This window comes from Heterodontus francisci, chromosome 3 (genome assembly GCF_036365525.1).
Source record: "Heterodontus francisci isolate sHetFra1 chromosome 3, sHetFra1.hap1, whole genome shotgun sequence".
NCBI lineage: Eukaryota > Metazoa > Chordata > Chondrichthyes > Heterodontiformes > Heterodontidae > Heterodontus > Heterodontus francisci.
Window position 1 is genome coordinate 211,212,695 of NC_090373.1, and position 12,016 is coordinate 211,224,710.

Here is a 12,016-nt window from a genome sequence, read left to right on the forward strand (position 1 = left end):
AGGGAGAATCCCACCCAGTCCCACATGGACTGTAGGGGGAGTCCCACCCAGCCCCGACTGTAAAGGGAATGCCGCCAGGTCCGGCACCGACTGGAGGGGGACTCCAGCCTTGACCGGGGCCGACTGTAGGGGGAATGCCCCCTCGGCCCGGGGCCGACTGTAGGGGGAAATGCTGCCCACGGCCCCGGGCCGAATGTGGGGGGAATGCCCTCCCGGGGTCCGGGATGGACAGTAGGGGGTCTGGACAGAATGATTCACCTTGTCGTTCTGTTGGCTGTTCTTCACATTCCACTTGGACACTGGATGGAAGTTAAATCTCCGCTTCTTCATCTCCGAGTTCAAAGGAAAGTTTTATCTTGTTGCAGTCTGTGAAATGTCCAACAGGTGGCAATGTTGATCAGTCGGTTGATGTGGGAGAGGCAGCATTGTCTTCTGATTAATCATAACTTCATTAGAATTTCCAGGGTAATATGGGGTGGGGGGGGGGGGGTAGGGGACAAGAAGAGAACACAGATGTTTTATAGGCTTCGACAGACCCAGAGTGCAACAAGAAACTGTTCAGACTGGGCTTGCTCTCTGAGGAACAGATCATACTTGCTATTCTATCAGAATGGTTACAGCACAGAAGAAGGCCATTCAGCCCACCATGTCCATGTCGTCTCTCTGGAAGAGTAACTCGCCTCGTCCCACTCCCTGGTCTTTATCTTGTAGCCCTGCAAATTTTTTCTCTTCATATAATTATCCAATTCCCTTTTGAAAGCCATGATTGAATCTGCCTCCAATACACTCTCAGGCAGTGCATTCCAGATCCTAACCACTCACTGTGTGAAAATGTTTTTCCTCATGTCACTATTGCTGCTTTCATCAATTACTTTCAATCGGTTACCTCTGATTCTCAATTTTTCCCCAATGGGAACAGTTTCTCCCTATCTCCTCTGTCCAGACCCCTCATGATTTTGAACATCTCTATCAAATCTCCTCTTAATCTCCTTTTCTCGAAGGAGAGGAGCCCCAACTTCTCCAGTCTATCCACATAACTGAAGTCCCTAATCCCTGGAACCATTTTGGGAATTTTTCTGCACCCTCTCTATAACACAAACTTCCTTCCTAAAGTGTGGTGCGCAGAACTAGACACAATACTCCAGTTGAGGCCGAACCAGTGTTTTATATTGATTTATCAGAACTTGCTTACTTTTGTGTTCTCTCTGTATGTCTGTCTGTCTGTCTCTCTATTAGCACCGCAGCCTCACAGCTCCAGCGACCCGGGTTCAATTCTGGGTACTGCCTGTGTGGAGTTTGCAAGTTCTCCCTGTGTCTGCATGGGTTTTCGCTGTGTACTCCGGTTTCCTCCCACCACCAAAAGACTTGCAGGTTGATAGGTAAAATGGCCATTATAAATTGCTCCTAGTATAGGTAGGTGGTAGGGAAATATAGGGACAGGTGGGGATGTGGTAGGAATATGGAATTAGTGTAGGATTAGTATAAATGGGTGGTTGATGGTCGGCACAGACTCGGTGGGCCGAAGGGCCTGTTTCAGTGCTGTATCTCTAAATAAAATAAATATATATATATATACCCCAGGATATGCCTTACTAACCACTTTCTCAACCTGTCGTCCTACTTTCAGTGATTTGTGCACATGCACCCCAGGTCCCTCTGCTACTGCACCCCTTTTAGAATTATATCCTTTATTTTATATTGCTTCTCCTCAAAATGAGTCACTTCATGCTTCTCTTCATTAAATTTCATCTGTCACTTGTTTGCCCATTCCACCAGCCTGTCTGTGTCCTCTTGAAGTTTATTACTATCCTCCTCACAGTTCACAATATTTCCAAATTTTGAAATTATGCCCTGTACACCCAAATCTGGTCACTAATATATGTCAAGAGAAACGGGTCCTAACACCAACTCCTGGGGAACCCCACTGTATGTCTTCCTCCAGTCTAAAAAACCATTCACCACTACTGTCTTGTATAAAAACAAAATACTTCAGATGCTGGAAATACTCAGCAGGTCTGGCAGCATCTGTGGAGAGAGAAGCTGAGTTAACGTTTCAGGTCAGTGACCTTTCATCAGAACTGGCAAAGGTTAGAAATGTAACAGGTTTTAAGCAAATAAAGCGGGGGTGGGGCAAGAGATAACAAAAGGGGTGTTGATAGGACAGAGGGTCACAGAGAATAACTGACCAGAAGGTCATGGAGCAAAGGCAAACAGTATGTTAATGGTGTGCTGAAAGACAGCTTTAGTGCAGAGAGGGTGTTAATTGACAGAAAAATTAACAGCCTGGCCGCAAGCACAACATGAGAAAAAACAGTGGGTAGGCACAGTAGAAACAAACTAAAATAAAATAAACAAAAAATAAAATGGGGGGCCCGTCATGCTCTGAAATTACTGAACTCACTGTTCAGTCCGGCAGGCTGTAGTGTGCCTAATCGGTAAATGAGATGCTGTTCCTCGAGCTTGCGTTGATGTTCACTGGAACACTGCAGCAATCCCAGGACAGAGATGTGAGCGTGAGAGCAGGGGGGAGTGTTGAAACGGCAAGCAACCGGAAGCTCGGGGTCCTGCTTGCGGACTGAGCGGAGGTGTTCCACAAAGCGATCATGCAATCTGCGTTTCATCTCCCCAGTGTAGAGGAGACCACATTGTGAGCAGTGAATACAGTATACCTATCTTGACTCTATCTTTTCTCCCTGGTCCAGTCTCTTCCCACCCACATCCGTGACTCTTCTGACTCCCTACGTCATTTTGACAATTTCCAGTTTCCTGGCCCGAACCGCCACCTCTTCACTTTGGACGTCCAGTCTCTCTCCACCTCCATCCCCCACCAGGACGGTCTGAGGGCTCTCAGCTTCTTCCTTGAACAGAGGCCCAACCAGTCCCCATCTACCAGCACCCCCCTCTGCCTGGCTGAACTTGTTCTTACATTGAACAACTTCTCCTTCAACTCCACTCACTTCCTTCAAATAAAAGGTGTAGCTATGGGTACCCGCATGGGTCCTAGTTATGCCTGTCTTTTTGTGGGATATGTCGAACATTCCTTGTTCCAGTCCTACTCAGGCCCCCTCCCCCAACTCTTTTAACTCTTTTTCCGGTACATTGATGACTGTTTCGGTGCTGTTTCCTGCTCCCGCCCCGAACAGGAAAACTTTATTAACTTTGCTTCTAATTTCCACCCTTCTCTCACCTTTACATGGTCCATCTCCAACACTTCCCTTCCCTTCCTTGACTTACTGTCTCCATCTCTGGGGATAAGCTGTCTACTAATATCCATTATAAACCCACTGACTCCCACAGCTACCTCGACTACACTTCTTCACACCCTGCCTCCTGTAAGGACTCCATTCCATTCTCCCAGCTTCTCCGTCTCCGACGCATCTGCTCTGATACCTTCCACTACAGCGCTTCTGATATGTCTTCCTTTTTCCTCAACCGAGGATTCCCCCCCCCGGCCCCCACTGTGGTTGTCCGGCCCATTTCCCTCACCTCTTCTCTCACCCCTTCCCCTCCCTCCCAGAACCGCGTCAGGGTTCCCCTTGACCTCACTTTCCTCCCCACCAGCCTCCCCATCCAAAGGATCATCCTCCGCCATTTCCGCCACGACCAGCATGATGCCACTACCAAACGCACCTTCCCCTGTCAGCATTCCGAAGGGATCGTTCCCTCTGTGACACCCTGGTCCACTCCTCCCATCAGCTCCGACACCTCGTCCCCTTCCCAGGGCACCTTCCCCTGCAATCGCAGGAGGTGTAATACCTGCCCATTTACCTCCTCTCTCCTCACTATCCAAGGCCCCAAACACTCCTTTCAGGTGAAGCAGCGATTTACTTGTACTTCTTTCAATGTAGTTTAGTGTATTCGCTGCTCACAATGTGGTCTCCTCTACATTGGAGAGACCAAATGCAGACTGGGTGACTGCTTTGCAGAACACCTCCGCTCAGTCCGAAATTATGACCCCGAGCTTCCGGTTGCTGGCCATTTCAGCACTTTCCCGCAGCCAACCGCCACCCCCCCCCCCCCTGCTCTCATGCTCACATCTCTGTCCTGGGATTGCTGCAGTGTTCCAGTGAACATCAACGCAAGCTCGAGGAACAGCATCTCATTTACCGATTAGGCACACTACAGCCTGCCGGACTGAACATTGAGTTAAATAATTTCAGAGAATGACGGGCCCCCCTTTTTTTATTTTTAGTTATTTTTTGTTTATTTTATTTTAGTTTGTTTCTACTGTGCCTACCCACTGTTTTTTCTCATATTTGTGCTTGGGACCAGGCTGTTCAGTTTTCTGTCAGTTAACACCCTCTCTGGACTAACACTTTGTCTTTTGGCACACGATTGGCAAAGCGTTAGCCTTTGCTCCATGACCTTCTGGTCAGTTATTCTCTGTGACCCTCTGTCCTATTAATACCTTGCCTTTTGTTATCTCTTGCTCCACCCCCACTTTATTTGCTGAAAACCTGTTACATTTCTAATAGTTTCTAGGTCTGAAACATTAACTCTGTTTCTTGCTCCACAGATGCTGCCAGACCTGTTGAGTATTTCCAGCATTTCCAGCAGTAGGCGGTGGCATAGTGGTATTATCACTGGACTAGTAACCCAGAGACCCAGAGAAATACACTGGGTTCGAATCCCACCACATCAGAAGATGGAATTTGAATTTAATTAATAAATCTGGAATTAAAAGCGAGTCTAATGTTTAGTTTTTAGTTTAGTTTAGCTTAGAGATACAGCACTGAAACAGGCCCTTCGGCCCATCGAGTCTGTGCCAACCATCAACCACCCATTTATACTAATCCTATACTAATTCCATATTCCTACCAAATCCCCACCTGTCCCTATATTTCCCTACCACCTACCTATACTAGGGGCAATTTATAATGGCCAATTTACCTATCAACCTGCAAGTCTTTGGCATGTGGGAGGAAACCCACGCAGACACAGGGAGAACTTGCAACCTCCACACAGGCAGTACCCAGGATTGAACCCGGGTCGCTGGAGCTGTGAGGCTGCAGTGCTAACCACTGATGGCCATGAAACCATTGTCGATTGTTGTAAAAACCCATCTGGGTCACTAATGTCCTTCAGGGAAGGAAATCTGCTGTCCTTACCTGGTCTGGCCGACATGTGACTCCAGCCCCACAGCAATGTGGTTAACTCTTACATGCCCTCTGAAATGGCCGAGCAAGCCACTCAGTTGTACCTAACCGCGACAAAGTTAATAAGAAGGAATGAAACCGGACGGACCACCCGGCATCAACCTAGGCACCGGAAATGACAACGGCAAACCCAGCCCTGTCGACCCTGCAAAGTCCTCCTGACTAAAATCTGGGGGCTCGTGCCAAAGTGGGGAGAGCTGTCCCACAGACGAGTCAAGCAACAGCCTGACATAGTCATACTCACGGAATCATACCTTGCAGACAATGTCCCAGACACTGCAATCACTATCCCTGGGTATGTCCTGTCCCACCGGCAGGACAGACCCACCAGAGGTGGTGGCACAGTGGTATACAGTAGGGAGGGAGTTGCCCTGGGAGTCCTCAACGTCGACTCTGGACCCCATGAAGTATCATGGCATCAGGTCAAACATGGGCAAGGTAACCTCCTACTGATTACCACCTACCACCCTCCCTCAGCTGATGACTCAGTACTGCACCATGTTGAACACCACTTGGAGGAAGCACTGAGGGTGGCAAGGACACAAAATGTACTCTGGGTGGGGGACCTCAATGTCCATCACCAAGAATGACTCGGTAGCACCACTACTGACCGAGCTGGCCGAGTCCTAAAGGACATAGCTGCTAGACTAGGTCTGCGGTAGGTGGTGGGGGAACCAACACGAGGGAAAAACATAGTTGACCTCGTCCTCACCAATCTGCCTGCCGCAGATGCTTCTGTCCATGACAGTATTGGTAGGAGTGACCACTGCACAGTCCTTGTGGAGAGGAACTCCCGCCTTCACATTGAAGATACCCTCCATCGTGTTGTGTATCACTATCACCGTGCTCAATGTGATAGATTTCGAACAGATCTAGCAATGCAAAACTGGGCATCCATGAGGTGCTGTGGGCCATCAGCAGCAGCAGAATTGTACTCAACCACAATCTGTAACCTCATGGCCCGGCAAATCCCCCACTCTACCATTACCATCAAGCCAGGAGACCAACCCTGGTTCAATGAAGAGTGCAGGAGGGCATGCCAGGAGCAGCACCAGGCATACCTCAAAATGAGGTGTCAACCTGGTGAAGCTACAACACAGGACTATCTGCATGCCAAACTGCGTAAGCAGCATGCGATAGACAGAGCTAAGTGATCCCATAACCAACGGATCAGATCTAAGCTCTGCAGTCCTGCCACATCCATCCGTGAATGGTGGTGGACAATTAAACAACTAACTGGAGGAGGTGGCTCAACACATATCCCCATCCTCAATGATGGGGGAGCCCAGCACATCAGTGCAAAAGATAAGGCTGAAGCATTTGCAACAGTCTTCAGCCAGAAGTGCCGAGTTGATGATCCATCTCGGCCTCCTCCTGAAGTCCCCAGCATCACAGATGCCAGACTTCAGCCAATTCGATTCACTCCACGTGATATCAAGAAATGACTGAAGGCACTGGATACTGCAAAGGCTATGGGCCCTGACAATATTCCGACAATAGTACTGAAGACCTGTGCTCCAGAACTTGCCGCGCCCCTCGCCAAGCTGTTCCAGTACAGCTACAACACTGGCATTTACCCTGCAATGTGGAAAATTGCCCAGGTATGTCCTGTACACACAAAGCAGGACAAATCCTACCCGGCCAATTACCGCCCCATCAGCCTGCTCTCTATCATCAATAAAGTGATGGAAGGTGTCATCCATTAAGCGGCACTTGCTTAGCAATAACCTGCTCAGTGACATTCAGTTTGGGTTCCGCCAGGGCCGCTCAGCTCCTGACCTCATTACAGCCTTGGTTCAAGCATGGACAAAAAGCCTGAACTCGAGAGGTGAGGTGAGAGTGACTGCCCTTGACATCAAGGCAACATTTGACTGAGTATGGCATCAAGGAGCCCTAGCAAAACTGAGGTCAATGGGAATCAGGAGGAAAACTCTGCTGGCTGGAGTCATACTTAGCACAAAGGAAGATGGTTGTGGTTGTTGGATGTCAATCATCTGAGCTCCAGGACATCACTGCAGGAGTTCCTCAGGGTAGTGTCCTAGGCCCAACCATCTTCAGCTGTTTCATCAATGACCTTCCTTCTATCATAAGGTCAGAAGTGGGGATGTTCGCTGATGATTGTACAATGTCCAGCACCATTCATGACTCCTCAGATACTGAAACAGTCCATGTAGAAATGCAGCAAGACCTGGACAATATCCAGGCTTGGGCCAATAAGTGGCGAGTAACATTCGCGCCACACAAGTGCCAGGCAATGACCATCTCCAACAAGAGAGAATCTAACCATCTCCCTTTGACATTCAACAGCATTACCATGCTGAATCCCCCACTATCAACATCCTAGGGGTTACCATTGACCAGAAACTGAACTGGAGTAGCCATATAAATACCGTGGCTACGGGAGCAGGTCAGAGGTTAGGAATCCTGAGGCGAGTAACTCACCTCCTGACTCCCCAAAGCCTGTCCACCATCCACAAGGCACAAGTCAGGAGTGTGATGGAATACTCTCCACTTGCCTGGATGGGTGCAGCTCCAACAACACTCAAGAAGCTCGACACCATCCAGGACAAAGCAGCCCGCTTGATTGGCACCCCATCTACAAACATTCACTCACTCCACCACCGACGCACAGTGGCAGCAGTGTGTACCATCTACAAGATGCACTGCAGCAATGCACCAAGACTCCTCAGACAGCACCTTCCAATCCCGCGACCTCTACCAACTAGAAGGACAAGGGCAGCAAATACATGAGAACATCACCACCTGCAAGTTCTCCTCCAAATCACACACCATCCTGACTTGGAACTATATCACCGTTCCTTCACTATCGCTGGGTCAAAATCCTGGAACTCCCTTCCTAACAGCACTGTGGGTGTACCTACCCCACATGGACTGCAGTGGTTCAAGAAGGCAGCTCACCACCACCTTCTCAAGGGCAATTGGGGATCAGCAATAAATGCTGGCCTGGTCAGCGACGCCCGCATCGCATGAATGAATAAAAAAAAATTTAACACAGTGGCGCAGTGGTTAGCACCGCTGCCTCACAGCTCCAGAGACCCGGTTTCAATTCAGGGTACTGCCTGTGCGGAGTTTGCAAGTTCTGCATGTGACCGCGTGGGTTTTCACCGGGTGCTCCGGTTTCCTCCCACCGCCCAAGATTTGCAGGTGATGGGTAAATTGGCCATTGTAAATTGCCCCTAGTGTAGGTAGGTGGTAGGGAATACGGGATTCCTGTCGGGTTAATATAAATGGGTGGTTCTTGGTCGGCACAGACTCGGTGGGCCGAAGTGCCTGTTTCAGTGCTGTATATCTAAATAAATAAATAAATAAATACTGTCTGTTTCCTGTCACTCAGCCAGTTCGTATCCATGCTGCCACTGTCCCTTTTATTCCATGGCTCTAACTCTACTGACAAGCCTGTTCTGTGGCACTTCATCAGATGCCTTTTGGAAGTCCATGTTCATCACATCAAGAACATTATCATCCTTAACCCTCTCCCCTCTCGGTTACCTCATCACAAAACTCAAGGTACTGAGTGCTGGCCTGGATAGAGTGGGAGATTGGGGAGTTAGTGAGTACTGTCCTGGGTAGAGTGGGAGATTGGGGAGTTAGTGAGTACTGTCCTGGGTAGAGTGGGAGATTGGGGAGGTAGGTGAGTGCTGTCCTGGGTAGAGTGGGAGATTGGGGAAGTAGGTGAGTACTGTCCTGGGTAGAGTGGGAGATTGGGGAGTTAGTGTGTACTGTCCTGGGTAGAGTGGGAGATTGGGGAGGTAGGTGAGTGCTGTCCTGGGTAGAGTGGGAGATTGGGGAAGTAGGTGAGTACTGTCCTGGGTAGAGTGGGAGATTGGGGAGGTAGGTGAGTGCTGTCCTGGGTAGAGTGGGAGATTGGGGAGTTAGTGAGTACTGTCCTGGGTAGAGTGGGAGATTGGGGAAGTAGGTGAGTCCTGTCCTGGGTAGAGTGGGAGATTGGGGAGGTAGGTGAGTGCTGTCCTGGGTAGAGTGGGAGATTGGGGAGGTAGTGAGTACTGTCCTGGGTAGAGTGGAAGATTGGGGAGGTGGGTGAGTGCTGGCCTGGATAGAGTGGGAGATTGGGGAGTTAGTGAGTACTGTCCTGGGTAGAGTGGGAGATTGGGGAGGTAGTGAGTACTGTCCTAGAAAGAGTGGGAGATTGGGGAGGTAGGTGAGTGCTGTCCTGGGTAGAGTGGGAGATTGGGGAAGTAGGTGAGTACTGTCCTGGGTAGAGTGGGAGATTGGGGAGTTAGTGAGTACTGTCCTGGGTAGAGTGGGAGATTGGGGAGGTAGGTGAGTGCTGTCCTGGGTAGAGTGGGAGATTGGGGAGGTAGGTGAGTGCTGTCCTGGGTAGAGTGGGAGATTGGGGAGTTACTGAGTACTGTCCTGGGTAGAGTGGGAGATTGGGGAAGTAGGTGAGTCCTGTCCTGGGTAGAGTGGGAGTTTGGGGAGGTAGGTGAGTGCTGTCCTGGGTAGAGTGGGAGATTGGGGAGGTAGTGAGTACTGTCCTGGGTAGAGTGGAAGATTGGGGAGGTGGGTGAGTGCTGTATTGGGTAGAGTGGGAGATTGGGGAGTTAGTGAGTACTGTCCTGGGTAGAGTGGGAGATTGGGGAAGTAGGTGAATACTGTCCTGGGTAGAGTGGGAGATTGGGGAGGTAGGTGAGTGCTGTCCTGGGTAGAGTGGGAGATTGGGGAAGTAGGTGAGTACTGTCCTGGGTAGAGTGGGAGATTGGGGAGTTAGTGAGTACTGTCCTGGGTAGAGTGGGAGATTGGGGAGGTAGGTGAGTACTGTCCTGGGTAGAGTGGGAGATTGGGGAGGTAGGTGAGTGCTGTCCTGGGTAGAGTGGGAGATTGGGGAGGTAGGTGAGTGCTGTCCTGGGTAGAGTGGGAGATTGGGGAGGTAGGTGAGTGCTGTCCTGGGTAGAGTGGGAGATTGGGGAGGTAGTGAGTACTGTCCTGGGTGGAGTGGAAGATTGGGGAGGTGGGTGAGTACTGTCCTGGGTAGAGTGTGAGATTGGGGAGTTAGTGAGTACTGTCCTGGGTAGAGTGGGAGATTGGGGAGGTAGGTGAGTGCTGCCCTGGGTAGAGTGGGAGATTGGGGAGGTAGGTGAGTGCTGTCCTGGGTAGAGTGGGAGATTGGGGAGTTAATGAGTACTGTCCTGGGTAGAGTGGGAGATTGGGGAGGTAGGTGAGTGCTGTCCTGGGTAGAGTGGGAGATTGGGGAGTTAGTGAGTACTGTCCTGGGTAGAGTGGGAGATTGGGGAAGTAGGTGAGTGCTGTCCTGGGTAGAGTGGGAGATTGGGGAGTTAGTGAGTACTGTCCTGGGTAGAGTGGGAGATTGGGGAGTTAGTGAGTACTGTCCTGGGTAGAGTGGGAGATTGGGGAGTTCGTGAGTACTGTCCTGGGTAGAGTGGGAGATTGGGGAGTTAGTGAGTACTGTCCTGGGTAGAGTGGGAGATTGGGGAGTTAGTGAGTACTGTCCTGGGTAGAGTGGGAGATTGGGGAGGTAGGTGAGTACTGTCTTGGGTAGAGTGGGAGATTTGGGAGGTAGGTGAGTGCTGTCCTGGGTAGAGTGGGAGATTGGGGAAGTAGGTGAGTGCTGTCCTGGGTAGAGTGGGAGATTGGGGAGTTAGTGAGTACCGTCCTGGGTAGAGTGGGAGATTGGGGAGGTAGGTTAGTGCTGTCCTGGGTAGAGTGGGAGATTGGGGAGTTAGTGAGTACTGTCCTGGGGAGAGTGGGAGATTGGGGAAGTAGGTGAGTACTGTCCTGGGTAGAGTGGGAGATTGGGGAGTTAGTGAGTACTGTCCTGGGTAGAGTGGGAGATTGGGGAGGTAGTGAGTACTGTCCTGGGTAGAGTGGGAGATTGGGGAGGTAGGTGAGTGCTGTCCTGGGTAGAGTGGGAGATTGGGGAAGTAGGTGAGTACTGTCCTGGGTAGAGTGGGAGATTGGGGAGTTAGTGAGTACTGTCCTGGGTAGAGTGGGAGATTGGGGAGGTAGTGAGTACTGTCCTGGGTAGAGTGGGAGATTGGGGAGGTAGGTGAGTGCTGTCCTGGGTAGAGTGGGAGATTGGGGAGTTAGTGAGTACTGTCCTGGGTAGAGTGGGAGATTGGGGAAGTAGGTGAGTCCTGTCCTGGGTAGAGTGGGAGATTGGGGAGGTAGGTGAGTGCTGTCCTGGGTAGAGTGGGAGATTGGGGAGGTAGTGAGTACTGTCCTGGGTAGAGTGGAAGATTGGGGAGGTGGGTGAGTGCTGTACTGGGTAGAGTGGGAGATTGGGGAGTTAGTGAGTACTGTCCTGGGTAGAGTGGGAGATTGGGGAAGTAGGTGAATACTGTCCTGGGTAGAGTGGGAGATTGGGGAGGTAGGTGAGTGCTGTCCTGGGTAGAGTGGGAGATTGGGGAGGTAGGTGAGAGCTGTCCTGGGTCGAGTGGGAGATTGGGGAGGTAGGCGAGTGCTGTCCTGGGTAGAGTGGGAGATTGGGGAGGTAGTGAGTACTGTCCTGGGTAGAGTGGAAGATTGGGGAGGTGGGTGATTGCTGTACTGGGTAGAGTGGGAGATTGGGGAGGTAGGTGAGTGCTGTCCTGGGTAGAGTGGGAGATTGGGGAGTTAGTGAGTACTGTCCTGGGTAGAGTGGGAGATTGGGGAGTTAGTGAGTACTGTCCTGGGTAGAGTGGGAGATTGGGGAGGTAGTGAGTACTGTCGTAGATAGGGTGGGAGATTGGGGAGGTAGGTGAGTGCTGTCCTGGGTAGAGTGGGAGATTGGGGAAGTAGGTGAGTACTGTCCTGGGTAGAGTGGGAGATTGGGGAGTTAGTGAGTACTGTCCTGGGTAGAGTGGGAGATTGGGGAGGTAGTG

General features: G+C 50.7%; 1 protein-coding gene across 3 annotated transcripts in view; it reads left to right on the forward strand.

Annotated features, from left to right (window-relative positions):
- klhdc3 (kelch domain containing 3) overlaps positions 1-12,016 on the forward strand; it is a 317,322-nt gene that overhangs the window by 73,504 nt on the left and 231,802 nt on the right. The gene's annotated exons all lie outside the window — the stretch shown is intronic.